This window comes from Glycine soja, chromosome 19 (genome assembly GCF_004193775.1).
Source record: "Glycine soja cultivar W05 chromosome 19, ASM419377v2, whole genome shotgun sequence".
Taxonomy (NCBI): Eukaryota; Viridiplantae; Streptophyta; class Magnoliopsida; order Fabales; family Fabaceae; genus Glycine; species Glycine soja.
The window spans coordinates 5,307,113-5,322,125 of NC_041020.1; the positions used below are offsets into that span (position 1 = coordinate 5,307,113).

At 32.0% G+C, this 15,013-nt stretch overlaps 1 pseudogene; it reads left to right on the forward strand.

The window, feature by feature from the left end:
* Window positions 1–9,480: 9,480 nt before the first annotated feature.
* On the forward strand, window positions 9,481–14,221 carry LOC114398194 (annotated as a pseudogene).
* The last annotated feature ends 792 nt before the right edge of the window (window positions 14,222–15,013 follow it).

The following is a 15,013-nucleotide window of genomic DNA, read 5'->3' on the forward strand; positions in this document are numbered from 1 at the left end:
AATAAGTTATTATTTAAATTATTTTAAAATAATTATTTTAAAAATTAATAAATTTATCATACATATTGAATTATAATTAAATAATTATTTAAAACTTTTTATATTATCAATATATATGTTAGGAATCTTCTTTATTTTATTAACTATAACTAGAGGGAAAACAGATGCACACAAGAACCTATATAAGATAGTACACAGAGATAAATGATTTGTTATTATTATTTGTTCTTTTACTCTTTACACAAGGAAGAACACTCTCTTCCCTTACAATACTGAAATATTTCTCGGTTCTCTCAATACAATCAATTCCTCTCCTTTTCTCCTTCTACACAAAGCTATTACATATTCAAACTAACTAACGTGCTAGTTGGCAGAGTCTAACTAACTCCTAATAATTTAACTATCACTCCTTCTCCTCTTATTCTTCCTAACTGTACCGTAGCAACTACTTAACTACAATAGATGATTCATCTTGCCTAACAATACCCCCTGGAAAAGAATCCTGTCCTCAAGGTTGAAAGCATGGAATTGTTACATCATGATCTGTCCTCCTAGGTTGCTCCTTCAACATGTTGTCTTTTCCACATGATTAATACTTGTGGAATTTATGTTCCTGCTAGACCAAACATCCTTATTCCCACAACTTGTTCCGGTTGTATCCCTTGTTCTTCGGTTTGTAGTTCCTTTGGCAATTCTACCTCAATATGATGTTCTCCCACTACAAGTTTCAATTGGGAAACATGAAAAATAAGATGGATTCAAGCAGTGTCGAGTAATTGCAACTGAAATGCCACTGCTCCAACTTTTTTAACTACTCAATAAGGGCCATAGTATTTGGTTGATAGCTTAGGATTTAATCTTGTAGGCATTGAAGCTTGTTGATGCGGCCTTATCTTGAGATACACCCAATCTCCCTCCTTAATCTTTGAAGGTAGGTGATGATTATTGGCATACTTTGTCATGTGATTCTGAGCTTTGTTTAGATGAAACTTCAACTGATTAAGTGGTTCATCTCTTTCCATAAGATCATAAGTCACTGCCTCAACTAGGACTTCCCCTGGAATGAACCTTGCCAAAGATGGGGTGTTAGACCATAAACTATTTCAAATGGGGTACACCTAGCAGCTCCCTGGTAACATGTATTATACCAGTATTCTGCACATGGGATAAACTCAGTCCAATGATTCCACAAAAACCTAACAACAAAACATAGTTGTCATATTTTTTCATATTCAGATATTGAATCAACATTTTTGTTTTTTTTTTATGAACTAAATTATAATCAATTTACACATTCAAATATCAAAATAGTGTTTATACTTTTCTTAATGTCAAGAAAGGAAGAAAGAAAAAAAAGTTATAATTGTAATAAATGATGTAATATAAAATAATAAAAAAATAACTCACAAATGAAATAAAAGATAAATAAATGTATGATAATAATAATTATTGTTATAATTTTTACGTTGAAAAAATTTTACATTATTAATGAACTAAAATTTATTTTAAAATAAACATTATAAAATTCATAATTTTTGAATTTATGATTGAATAATAATGTAAAAAAAAATATTATTATGCAATTATTTAAGGTAAAATAAATGCTAATTGTTAGATAAGGAGTATTTTTTTTTCTATTGGTTACGGTGTATTTAACTTGTTTGTAGTGTTTTTTTTATTAAAATTTATTGAAATTCAAGAAATAATTTTATTAATTATCATCTTAAAGATAATTATTAAAAAAACTTTGGATTCTGTTCACGACTTTTCCAATTTAAGAATAACTACATATTGACACACACTTAATTTGTGTGGATTTATAAATAAATTTATATGATGTAATTTGAAGATATTAGAAATATTTAAAAAAATGTTATATTAAATATTAAAATTAAATTCTCTAAAAAAACGTTGAAATTAAATAATTGTAAAATGTTGTGAAATTTATAGGTAAAAGCATACATTTTTTAAATTATATTAATTATACCAAGTTCTTTTAAATTAATATATATATATATATATATAAAGATATAATTTGGATATATTAAAAATATTTGAAAAAGAAATATTACATTAAATTTTAAAAATAAACGCTTATAAAATACTTATTGCAATTTATGTAAGAAACATTTTTTTGTCAAATTTATATTATTTATATAAATTAATGTTTGTCAAAAATTTAATTTAAAAACTAAAACACATGTAAATTGAACATAGAAAACATTTAGGTCTAAATACATTTTTGTTCCTATAGGTTTTTTAGTTTAATCTTTGTAAAATATGTTTGTTTTGTTCTTAAAGTAATTTAGTTAATACTTTGAACAGTAAAAACAACATTATTTAAAATACTTTAAAGATGAAAAATTAATCAAACATATTTTGTAAGGACTAAAATAAAAAAAAATTACAAAAATGGAAAAAAAATACTAAATTACAAGGACCAAAAATGTGTTTAAGCCAAATATTTATTAATTAGTCAAAATTTAAGAGACTAAGATTGTTAGAATAAAACATGGCCAGATTCAACAATTCTCCACAAGTAAGGGTGCCTATATCAATTGGTTAAGAAAAATGTGTGAATTCTTATAATTTGTAAACCCCTTACACTGTTTTTGATTCCCAAGGATAAAAAAACCGTTCTGCACCATGGATATATGTTCTACCAGGATTGGATTAAGGCACAGGAGAAATTTCATGATCAGCATCAAGTGCAGCTAGCACACTTCGTGGATTCCCCCTCCATCTTTCTTTGATGAGATAAATTGTTCTGGGTTTGGTATTTGTATCAGAGACAACTTGGGCAATTTTATTGCAGCCAAAACAGAGTGGAAACAACCTTGTCTTTCTGTTATGGAGAGAGAAGCTTAGGATTTATGGACTGTAATGAAATAATTGCTGAGGAGATTAGCCTCAGCAATGCGTTTTTTTTTTTTCGAGATGGATAATAAAGCTGTTGGCTCAATGCATTTAACTTGTGATTTGTCCTTTCAATTATTCATTTTTAGTTGCTTTGTATATTAATACTGATAAACTTTTATATTTTTTTTCAGGAATTGCTACATGGAAAGATCATTTCGATGACATGAACTTATAGGTGAAAACAATCTAATGAAGCAGGCCAATGTTTTGTATATTAATTGTGATATTTGCACACCAATGTTTTGAAACACATTTCAGCAATTTTTTTCCCTGTCTTGGTGTATTTTTAACGTGAATTTTCATAGTCTAAAATCTTATACTAACACGAATAAATAAAAGCCAAATTAAATTCAGCTTTCATATAGCTGAATATCCATGTGAGAGTTGAACTATATAGTTAGAGAGGACTATATCTTTATATATGTTATACTTTCTTACTTATTTTATTAGATATTTTAAAATTATGTTAGCTTAATTACAAAGATACTTGCAAGAGTGTCTTTGTTAGTCTTATGTGAGAATTGAACTATATGCTTTGTTTCATTTTTTTATAGTAAATTTCATTTTTTAGTCAATTAAAGAAATGCAAGTCTTTGTTAATCATAGTCAAGTGGGATGATTAGTTCTTGTGTTTGTGTAACTTTTGTAGCTATATGATGCCTTGGGAGTTTGGAGTTACACTTTATGTAGATCCCCATGCAAAAATAATTCAAAAGACTTATTTCTCTGATTTCAAATATAAGAATAATATATATATATATGTTAATTTCAAATATAAAAAAATTTAATTTAATTTATTTTATTTAATATTAATATTTTTAAAATATATTTTATTTAATTGAGATTATAATTTTATTGATTTTTTCTTATTCTTGATACTAAGTTTTAATGTAGGACAAGTTGAAAAAAAATATAAATATTTATAGAGCTTTCGCTTAGGAGTACCAATTTGGAGACTGGCTTTCGCTTAAATGGTGCTAACAAGAGATTGGCCCTAAAATTGGGTGCGTTGCGGATTATCCTATAGAGCTTTGAACACGGGCCTTTTACATGTACAATTTAAATGATATTGATTTGGCTTAATCTATATGTTAATGCTATATTATGTATTGACAGCACTAGCATACTAAAGTCATTTTTGTGGCTTATCTAGTTGAATCTTTGTAATTATGTTCATTTCAACATTTCTGCTTTTCAAAGTTATGTATTCCTCGCAAAATCAAGGCTTGTAATTGCTTTCTGTTGGGCGGTCAAGAGCCAACATAAGAATAAAGTAGGTGTAGCGGAAGTTAATCTATGTAGCCGACCCCACCTAGTGGGATAAGGCGTTGTTGTTGTTGTACTCTTCTTTATATTCAATTTTTTTTTTGTTTAATTTTTTTTAAGAATAATAAATACTTGTTACCGACAAATTTTTCCATTGGTAATTTTTTGATGAAATATTTCATCCGTAACTTTTATAGATAAATCCATTGCTCATTAGTGACATAATATTAATTTCGCCGGTAATAAAATCAGTCTGCAAAATCCAACAATAATTATTTGGTGTTTCAAAATCAAACATATCACTTGGGTTTTTTGAGGAGACAAAGCAATAATGTAGCTCATGTTTTAGCTAGGACAACTTCATTTTTATCTTGTAACAAATATTTTGATCGAGCACCTACTTATATTAAACATTTAATTATTAATGAAAAGCCATAATTTTCTTTTGTATAAAAGGTTGTTAGAATATTGTGAATGTAGTGATGATAAGTACGATTAATGTTCTTTAGGCTTAAATCTTATTAATTAAGGTTGATAAACACCGGTATAAAAATAATAAGCAGGAAATCTTGTAAAATTTTAGGCTTAAATCTACATTTTGTCCCTATAAATTTTATATTTATCCAATTTTAGTTGTGATTGTTCAATTTTGATAATGTTTGAAACAAATAATCTTAATAATATATAAATATAATTCAACAGTTGAATCAATAAAAATCACATTCTATATAAGAATATTAAATGATGTAATAGTTAACTAAGTTATATCAATTTTAGTATGTCTTTCACATAATTGATTATATATAATGATAAATAATAATATTAATAATAAAACATAAAAAATAATTTTATTTATTTATATTTAATTAGGGTCAATTTGTCAACTATCATTTTTTAGAGAACTATTATTTCTCATTATCACATTTTTTATTAAAAAAAACATACAATAAAATTATGATTCCATTGCAATATGGGGTGAAAACAAAATAATACAACGGAATCAAGATTCCATTGTGCAATTAAGGGTGAGAAAAAATAAACAATAAAATTGTGATTTCATTATACACTTATACAATGGAATTGTGATTCCATTGTGCAATTGGGGAATAAAAAAAATAATAACAATGAAAATATGATTTTTTTGTACAAGTGTGTAACAAATCATAATTCCGTTTTTTTTTTTTCATTCTCAATAGTACACTGAAATCATGATTTCATTATGTTTCCTTCCAAGAGACAACTTAGGATATAATGAAAAGGTAGGTAATGCTAATAGAAAAAGAGGTAGTGCCAACAATAATCCCCTTTTTTTCTATCATAGGACATAGACCATTTGTGGCCCAACACAACCTTCTTTCATATAGAAAAAAATTGGCAAACAAAATTCTTTCTTTGTTTTATTCAATTATCACCTATCATATATTATTTTCAAATCATTATTAAAATAAATTTAAAAAAATTAAAATTTTTAAAAATCTATTTTTTATTTTTTATTTTAATATTTTAAAATAATTTTATGTAAATTTGAAATATATAATTTTACTATCTTTTTATTATCTAAAGTTGTTAAGATTTTGGCTTTTAGACTCAACTTTTTTTCCACCTTTTTTTGTCTCTTTAACTTTTTTTCTTACTTTTAGTAGTGGTTTGATTGTGTTCAAATTGCTAGAAAATGAAAGAAATTTTTAAAATTTTTATGTGGGTTTCACACTTTTATCACACTACTTAAATTTAAATATTTCTTCTCAATTCTCTTCCAATCAAGCAAACCCACCCTTAGTTCTTAAATTTTCTTTGTCATTATATTTTAGTACCTTATTAACATGAAAATAAAGATCAAAAAAGTTATAAGACGTTCACCAACACACACAAAAAAAGGAATAAAAACAAAAACCTAAAATGTTAAGGAATAAAAAGATAATGAATCCTATTTTTTTTATTGATTTAGATAACTAATTTTAAATAAAATAAAATTTAACAAAAATTATCTAATAAATTTTAGCTTAAAAGGGATTTTTAAGTTAAAAAATAAAATAACTAACAAAATACTTTTACTTTATTTTTAAACTCTTATTTTAACTTTACCTTAATTTCATCTTTTATCTTTTAAAAGATTCCTTTTGATACTTCAATTAAATTTTACTCAATGTTTTCCTTTTGAAATAATGTTCATTTTCTATTTTGAATTATTTTTTGATTGATTCAAGAAGTAAAATTCATTATATTCCACTATATGAAAATTATAGAATTCAACTAATGTTTAAATCAAAAGTAGTGATAAAAATGATAAAAATTGAGTAAAAAATGAGTCTTAGGAGTAACTTAAAAAGAATATGATATTAGACTTTTCAATATTTAGTTGTTGGGGAGGTTAACTTTTCATGCTGTTTTCACTTTGTTTATATCTTTTTTTTGTTTGAATTTCCATGCAAGTTATTCATTTTGATCCTTTTGGCTCAATGATGTTGTCCTTTTGAAATAAGTGATCATTTTCGATATTGAATAATTTTTTAACGATATTGTATTGAAAACTATAGAATCCAACTCAAACAAAAAAGAATTATAAAAATGATGAGAATGGATAAAACTGAATACTATAGTAACAAAAAATAATATGATATTAATTTTTTTTAATAATTTTTTGGTTCACATCTTCACATAAATGAATACAAGGAAACAATTTTTTTCTAAAATTACGTCGAAAATGCACTCCAAAACAACATTTTATGATCCTAAACAGGTGTTAAAGATTTTCTTTTTCCTTCCCTTTTGAATACTATTCCAATCCAAAGCTCTCTCAAGTCTCACCTTGTTCCATAGTACATCACTCATTGAATCAATTTTGGTGCGGTTTGAACAATGAACAGTTCTACCTTCAGCTTTGAGCCTTTTAGTACAAATCATGGTCCCCACACTACTACAAAAGCAGCTTACTACGTCAGCAATTCAACGACGGTTTCAAAGAAACGTCGTAGAAGCTCAACCGGTGGCATATCCGTAATTAAGGGCTTCAGAACGACGACGTTTGTCGCTACCCGTAGTAGAAATCCAGCTGTTGTGGCGATTCGTATTTAGCTGGGTAAGTTACAAAGATGGTTTTTTGGAAAGAACCATCTTTGTATCGTAAATGGTAGCACGTGGCAAGCATGTGAGTGGGCCGACGAGTATACAAAGACGGTTCACTGGTGAGACCGTCGTTGTTTTTAAAGTACTTTCACGTGGCAGCCATGTGATTTGAGGATTTAAAATCCAAAGACGCTTTTATCCAAATACCCATCTTTGGATTGTTAGTGGTTTCACGTGTAGGCCACGTGATTGGAGGCGTTAAAATACAAAGACGGTTTTTGGCTAACACCTGTCTTTGTATGGTTACAGTATAAACACGTCATCAATTTCGTCATTTAGATACAAAGACGGTCCTGCCGCAACACCCGTCTTCGTATTGTTTGTGGTACACGTGATTTAATGCGTTAACATACAAAGACGGGTTTACCCGAAGAGCCGTCGTTGTATGTTTAGTATAGACACGTGGCGGCCCCCTGTTTGTTGTTGTTGTTGTCATTCAAAGACGGTCTTTGGTAGGACCCGTCGTTGTATCCTAAATTCTATCACGTTTACGACACGTGCTTCTTACTATCTCTTACGTTGGCGCGCCGTATCACTTCTTTTCTCCATTTTTTTGACTACTTACTATTGCTTTGGCGCCCTAGCTACACAGAGCATCTTCTCCGACAAAGACCATCGTCTCCGACAACCACCATCTCATGTCCGTTGCGTCTCGTTCCGTTTGAAGCTGTCGCCGACAAAGTAATGGGTGCATTTATCTCTTCTTTGTGTATCCCTTCATTTGCATGTGTTATATTCCTTCATTCATGTTATGATTATGCTTTATTGTCGTCTCAGGCCCTTGGTTGTTGTTGGTTGTCTTCATCGTGGTCTACATTGTACTGTTTAAGGAAGATAAGCTGGTTCCATAAGGTAAGATACATTGTGTGTTTTGTGAGAGAAAGTACGATTTTTGTCTACCTTCTTATGTAATCTGCAGCTATGGGTTGTAATTTTTTTTTTTTTTGCATTTCAGTGGGGTTTATGTGGGGCTCGTTGATGAAGCTGACTTGCGGGTAGTGAGTGAACGACTTTCGGGAACAGCCTGCTGCCATCCTTCATCAGTGGTGTGTCATCCTGTGCCACATTATCAGTTTCGTTGAGCGTTTGGTCTAAGTTAGTACACTGAACTTGATGAAACCCATGATGTTTAATTTGAGCTTCAGATTTACTGTCTTCATGTTTAGTTGTGTCTGTAATTGAATAAACTGGAGAATAAATTATATATAAGTATGTTGTTTGTAAAAGTTTTATTTGATGAATTACATAAGTAAATTGATTTATTTTATAATTGCCGTTAAGATGAAACATTTTGGTAGTTGCAGTAGCTTGTATGAAATGTTATGAGTACTGATGGAAAGAGTTGAATCTCCCTCTGAACCCCTTTTCAACTCAGCCCCTAACTAACTCTCTAATTATTCAACTAACTATGGGGGTTACATATTAATACTGGTGATTTCTGATTCTGATCCTGGAAAGGTACTTGAGCCACTTCTAGAAGTCCTAGAATTAAAACTGAACATCTTAACTTCATCAAAAGAAGGGTAACCACTGTATGGTAAAGCACATTCAGCTTTAGACCACGTAGTAGCTGATCTTATTTTTCCAAGCAAACTCATTTCCATGTTATCTTCATCAGACTCAATGCTGTCAATTTCCACCTCCAAAATTTTCACAACCTGCCTCATTGTTGGTCTAATACTAGGGTCTGTATGTGAACACAACAAACCCAAATGAAGCAATCTCTCAGCTTCCTCTAGTAAGTTCTAAAGACAGGGGTGACCGACAGCCCGTCTTAGAATTCTGTAATATCTACGACGGTTTTCTATGACCGTCTTTGAAAGCCATCGAATTTATTACGTCGTCGCAAACAACGACAGTCTTCAACCGATGTAGTGTACCCATTTTAACTGACGTTGAATTCTGCTTTTGTAGTAGTGCCAGTTGCAGCCAGGAGCAATGATTGCCACCCTTTTCTCATCCACACACTCAAAAAAAGCACAATGGAGATCCTCCCCACTTGCGTGGCCTTATCACTCCAACATGTTTGCCATATTCATAGGTAGTGGTTGTGAGCAAAACTGTGCCATATACCACAACAACACAACACAACACATTAATATACCATAATACTCCTATTTTGTTTCTGTGTTCCCTACGTTGCACTCGTTAGTGGTTTTTACTCACTTTCCTTCTCTTCACAAACCCACTTATTTCTCTCTCTCTCTCTCTCATTTTTTTCCCACTATAGCATGTCTCTAAGTCTAACCATCAAACTACACCTGGCTTCTTCTTCTTCTTTTTCCAACTTTACCCTCAACAGCCACCACCATGCAAACAAGGTAACGACTTCCAAAACCTGTTCCAACGCCAAGATTCGTCCCAAACCCATTTATAGTACAAACCCTTTGATCATCCCCACGTGTAAAGTGAGGCCAAGAGTGCAACAACACCGTGGCACCATGATCAAGAGTTCTTTGATAGAGCCTGATGGGGGTGCATTGGTTGATCTTATGGTTTCTGAGGGTGAGAGGGGTGCTAAGATCACCGAGGCTGAGTCACTGCCAAAGGTGCAGCTCACAAGGATTGATCTTGAGTGGGTGCATGTTGTGGGGGAAGGTTGGGCTAGTCCCTTGAGAGGGTTCATGAGGGAGGATGAGTATCTTCAGAGTTTGCATTTCAATTCCCTTAGGGTCAAGGATGGTTCTTTGGTGAACATGTCCCTTCCCATTGTGTTGGCAATTGATGATGAGACTAAAGAGGGAATTGGATCCTCTTCTCATGTGGGGTTGCTCGGGCCTCATGGAGATTGTGTTGCAATTCTTCGAAGGTTTGTTGGTCTTGTGGCATTTTTTTAAATTATTTTTTTGTTTAGTTTTGCTTCTGGTTGGTGTTTAATTTGTTGTTGATTGTTCAATTGTGTTGTTGGATGCATTTTGGTGTGTGGTTTAACGATTGAAATTGTGTAGGAGTATGGTGCCTCCATTTGAATCCCTAACGAGAAGTTAGCATTGCAAAGAGGGTTGGTTCATGTAAATTTTTGAAGCCCCCAATCAAGTTTATGAAAAATAATCCGGCAATTTTGGCTGCAACATTAAGGTTTTGGGACTCTTCGTGACTGCAATTGCGGCCACATTGGCTACATTTGTCCCCTGGTTATTGTACCATATAGTTTTAAAGGACTTAGGTTTGGTTTGTGCTGCCAGAGATATGCTTTGGTAGATTATTTGTGAACATTAATGTAACCATGGCTGAGGCTTGTGCCATGCCCTGCCGCTAGAATAGGGTGACTTCCCCCCCTGCCCTCTTCCTTTTCTGCTGACTATTGAAAAACTGAACGAGAGGCTTTATAGAAGGCTGAGTTTTCGGCTTAGTTAATGGAACAGTTCAAAGAATTTATCTATTGAACTACCTTATTCAAATTGCACATTTTGTTCACATGTTAATATAACCATCAAGTTGGAACATATAGATTTGAAATTCCCACCTTGTTTGAAGTTGTTTACGCATACTCTGGAAGTCTATTTTAGTATGTTTCGTGTGTTCATGAAAGATTTGGTAGATGTGTGTGGAATGTGTATCGGTTGTTATAAAAGGGGCATGCCAATGGAAATTGAAACTCCAAAAGTAGATATTAATATTTAGTTACAACTTACAACCAAATGGTGAATGATTTAAATGGGCACAATATAAGTCGAAAGCTGTCATGTGATCTGAAGTATCAGTATCTAGTCTTCATTCTTTAGAGATTCTGTAAGGTCTTGCTGATTGACATGAAAGGTCTTAAGTCTTAACATTGTTCAAATTTCTGAAAGGCAAGAAAGTCTTGTAGAGCCTCCTCTCTTGCTACCAAGTTATGAACTTTGCTCTGGTTTGGGATTGAATCAGTTCAAATTTGAGATGATACATTACTCTTAGCATTATTAAATCCAAAGAAAAACCAACTGACCCTTATCCTTTCTTGCTAGTTAACTCTTTGACTGCACCGCAGTTCATTTTGGGAATGACCGAATGTAACCAGTTCATCCCACAAAGTCTTTATCTTTATCAAATATGTTGACAGTTGTCACAACCCCTCCTTGTTAAAATCATCCTGGGATCTACACACATTTTTCTAACTGTCTTTATAGGCAAGACTATCATAAAGACCTTTTGACATAATTTTATCCTTTGAACATGTAAAAAACCAAAGAGGTGTTGGGATGATCTGAAGAATTTAGGGAATAACTTGAAAACGGATGAAGGGAAGTTAGGTTTGGAAGGTTTATGAAGCTTGAAACTCCCCTGGGGTTTAGTTTGTGCTTTCTTCTGTGGTGCTAAAATAAATAATTTCAAGAATATGCACCACAACAAGCATGCTACTTTGATAACCATATAAAACTAAACAATAAGTGTTGTAACTTGTGTGTTTGGATTGTATGAGACTGACTTTATTCAACTATGACCCTCAGTTGAAGACCTTAAATGACTGAGTAAAAGTTGTTAATACTTGTCTTTTCACATGTCTCACATGTAAATACTTTATCAGAGTGCTTCCCTTTAGTTTTCAGTCTTTTGTTTTGCTTTAACTGTAAGTCATAAAGCCATTTTGAGATGTTATTTTGAAAATAAAATTATTGAAGTGCACTGGCTATCGAAGTAAATTTTTGTCTTGGTGTCTCTTGGCTTTCATTAACCATTAAGCTCCTACGCAGTATTGAAATCTACAAGCATAACAAGGAAGAAAGAATAGCTAGAACTTAGGGAACAACTGCTCCTGGATTGCCATATGTTGAGGAGGTGATTACTCCGGCAGGAAATTGGCTTATTGGAGGAGATTTGGAAGTGCTAAAACCTATCAAATACAATGATGGTCTTGACAACTACAGGCTCTCTCCCAAACAACTTCGTGAAGAATTTGACAAGCGTCAAGCAGATGCAGTTTTTGCTTTTCAGTTAAGAAACCCTGTACACAATGGTCGTGCCTTGTTAATGAATGATACTCGTAAGCGACTATTGGAAATAGGCTTCAAAAATCCCATTTTACTGCTTCATCCTCTTGGAGGTTTCGTAAAGGCTGACGACGTTCCCTTGGATGTCAGGATGGAGCAACATAGCAAGGTAATTCCCATTGTTCTTCTCAAAAAACAAAGACTAATCATAATGTGCATGTGCTACAACAATAGATGTTAAAAAAATGACCTTGAAAAGTGATTGAACTATCACTCAAATTTAGCAATCTACTCATTTTGTAATTGCACAATCCATGGAATTTTATTCTACCAAGTTCTTTGCTTCTTCTTAGGTCCTAGAAGATGGAGTTCTTGATCCTGAGACTACCATCGTTGCCATATTTCCATCACCTATGCATTATGTTGGTCCAACTGAAGTACAGTGGCATGCCAAGGCACGGATAGATGCAGGTGCAAACTTCTATATTGTTGGTCGTGATCCGACTGGTATGGGCCACCCAACTGAGAAAAGGGATTTGTATGACCCTGATCATGGAAAGAAGGTACTCAACATGGCTCCTGGTCTGGAGAAGCTTAACATTTTGCCATTCAGAGTAAGTAGTATTACTTTAACATATGGCTATAGGTTCTTGCTCCTCTGTGAGATATGTTCTTTCAATGCTATCTTCCTCACAATGTTTTACTTCATATTGTGTATCAAGTTTCTTTAAAGTTGATACTGGCCTAATTAAATCATGTAATCAACTGCTTAGTCATGCGTGCCATGTCTTATTTTGAGATGGGAAATGACATAATTGTTCTGCTCATTTATACACAAAGTTAGTTTCACAAGTTTAATATGTTATTGCTACCTAAAGTTATGCTGAATGTTGATGAATTGTTTGTTTCTTATTTAGACCGTACTTATGTCTGATGATAACTGTTGTCTGGTTTGCCATTTTTAAATTACAGGTGGCAGCTTATGACACTAAGTTAAACAAGATGGCATTTTTCGACCCAACCCGTGCTAAAGATTTCCTCTTTATATATGGAACCAAGGTATTTGATTCCCTGTTATTGTATTAGGTGTTTCAGGCTCCATCAACCTTGAATTTGGTATTTGTCAACAATACGGTTTTTCAATATGTCAAATGAATTGAGCTTCTCCCATAACTTAAAATTAACTTATGTACTTAACTTTTATAAAAGTTTTATAAAAGTTTTTTCATCTAACTTCTACAAAAGTTAAGGTGCATAAGTTGATTTTAATTTATGGGAGAAGGTCAATGCATATTACCTTCTTATTTTATTCTCATTGAAGTGCTGATAAAGAAATTTATCCAAACATGGCCTAGGTTACAATGTCAGGATCCTAGTTTCTGCTTCTTACTTGAATCTGGCTGTAACTTAAAGTAATTTATATGTATATAAGTGGGTTTGGTTGGAACTTGTAACAACTAAATAAAGGCATGCAGCATTCAGATTTAACTAAAATTCCGCATGTTAGTGTTCTAGTTTATATACGATTATAATAAGTAAATTTAAAAATATTAAGATATTGGTTATACTTATGTGCCTGTAAGACACATAAGTGAACTGAATATTGTATAAGTTCCTGTTTTGTTACTTGATTACTCACATCACATGTAGCATCAAGTTGGTTTCTGAAATCCTTCGACAATTAGAGAAGTGTTCTATACAAATTTTCATCGTTTCTTTGATGATTTATGTTTCCAGATGCGAGCTTTTGCAAAAAGTGGGGAGAATCCGCCCAAAGGTTTTATGTGCCCAAGCGGATGGAAGGTTCTTGTCAAGTACTATGAAAGTTTGCAGGCAGAAGAGTCATCACAACAGCCTGTGCTATCTACTTAGACATTATTCTAAAAGTAGAAGCTTAGCATCAATTGATTCCAAAGGGAGAGTGTTAAAAACACATTTCTAGGAGTGCCAATTTTTATGCCTGGTCTTCCAGCTTCATGATCAAGATTTAAGCAATGCGCAAGCATATGTGAATTTTTTGTACCATATTGAATTATCTTTTTCTTATGAAGTTACTATGACTAAAGAATTTGTTGTGGTGCATGAAGCATAATTGCAGATGTAGTCTTCTATCTGTAGACTCCTGTAAGACCAGTTCAATAAGGGTGTGAGAATTCATCAGAACCTTGGTGCTATAGACATTTAGAGAAGGGTTATATGCACACAAGGTTTTAAAAAATGGTCTGTAACCACAATTGCAACTTCAAGGTTTTTGGGGTTTGTGTGATCACATTGTAACAGTAAATGCAGTCACAGTAGTTCTATTTGTCAACATTCCCGTGACAAAATCACAACTATGACTGCAATTTAAAACCTTTGATTAGCTAGGTGAGATGTGATCATTGTTACAATGTTGGGAAAATGTACCAAATTGTGATTTTAGTAATTTGATAATTAAAATAAATTTATGTTTTATTTAAATATTTTTCCTGTAATTTATTTTATTAATGCAAAATCTTGTTAGAGGTTGAATTTCATTGCCATTTTTCTTATTCCAAATTCCCATCTCTTTCTTACGAAACCAATTTAATTCATTGAGTAGAGCACTCAAGTGTTTACTCCTTAACCACTCAAGCAAGGCTAAACTACGATTGTAGTTTTGTTGCATGGAGTGGTGCATCTAGAAATTTTTGTGCGAGAATATTTTTATAGAAAAAAATTATATAATTTTATTTAATGGTTTCTATATTATGTAGTTTATTTGTGAACTTTGGTTTTGTTTGCAAAAAGTAAAGAAAATGAAGATCGTGTGC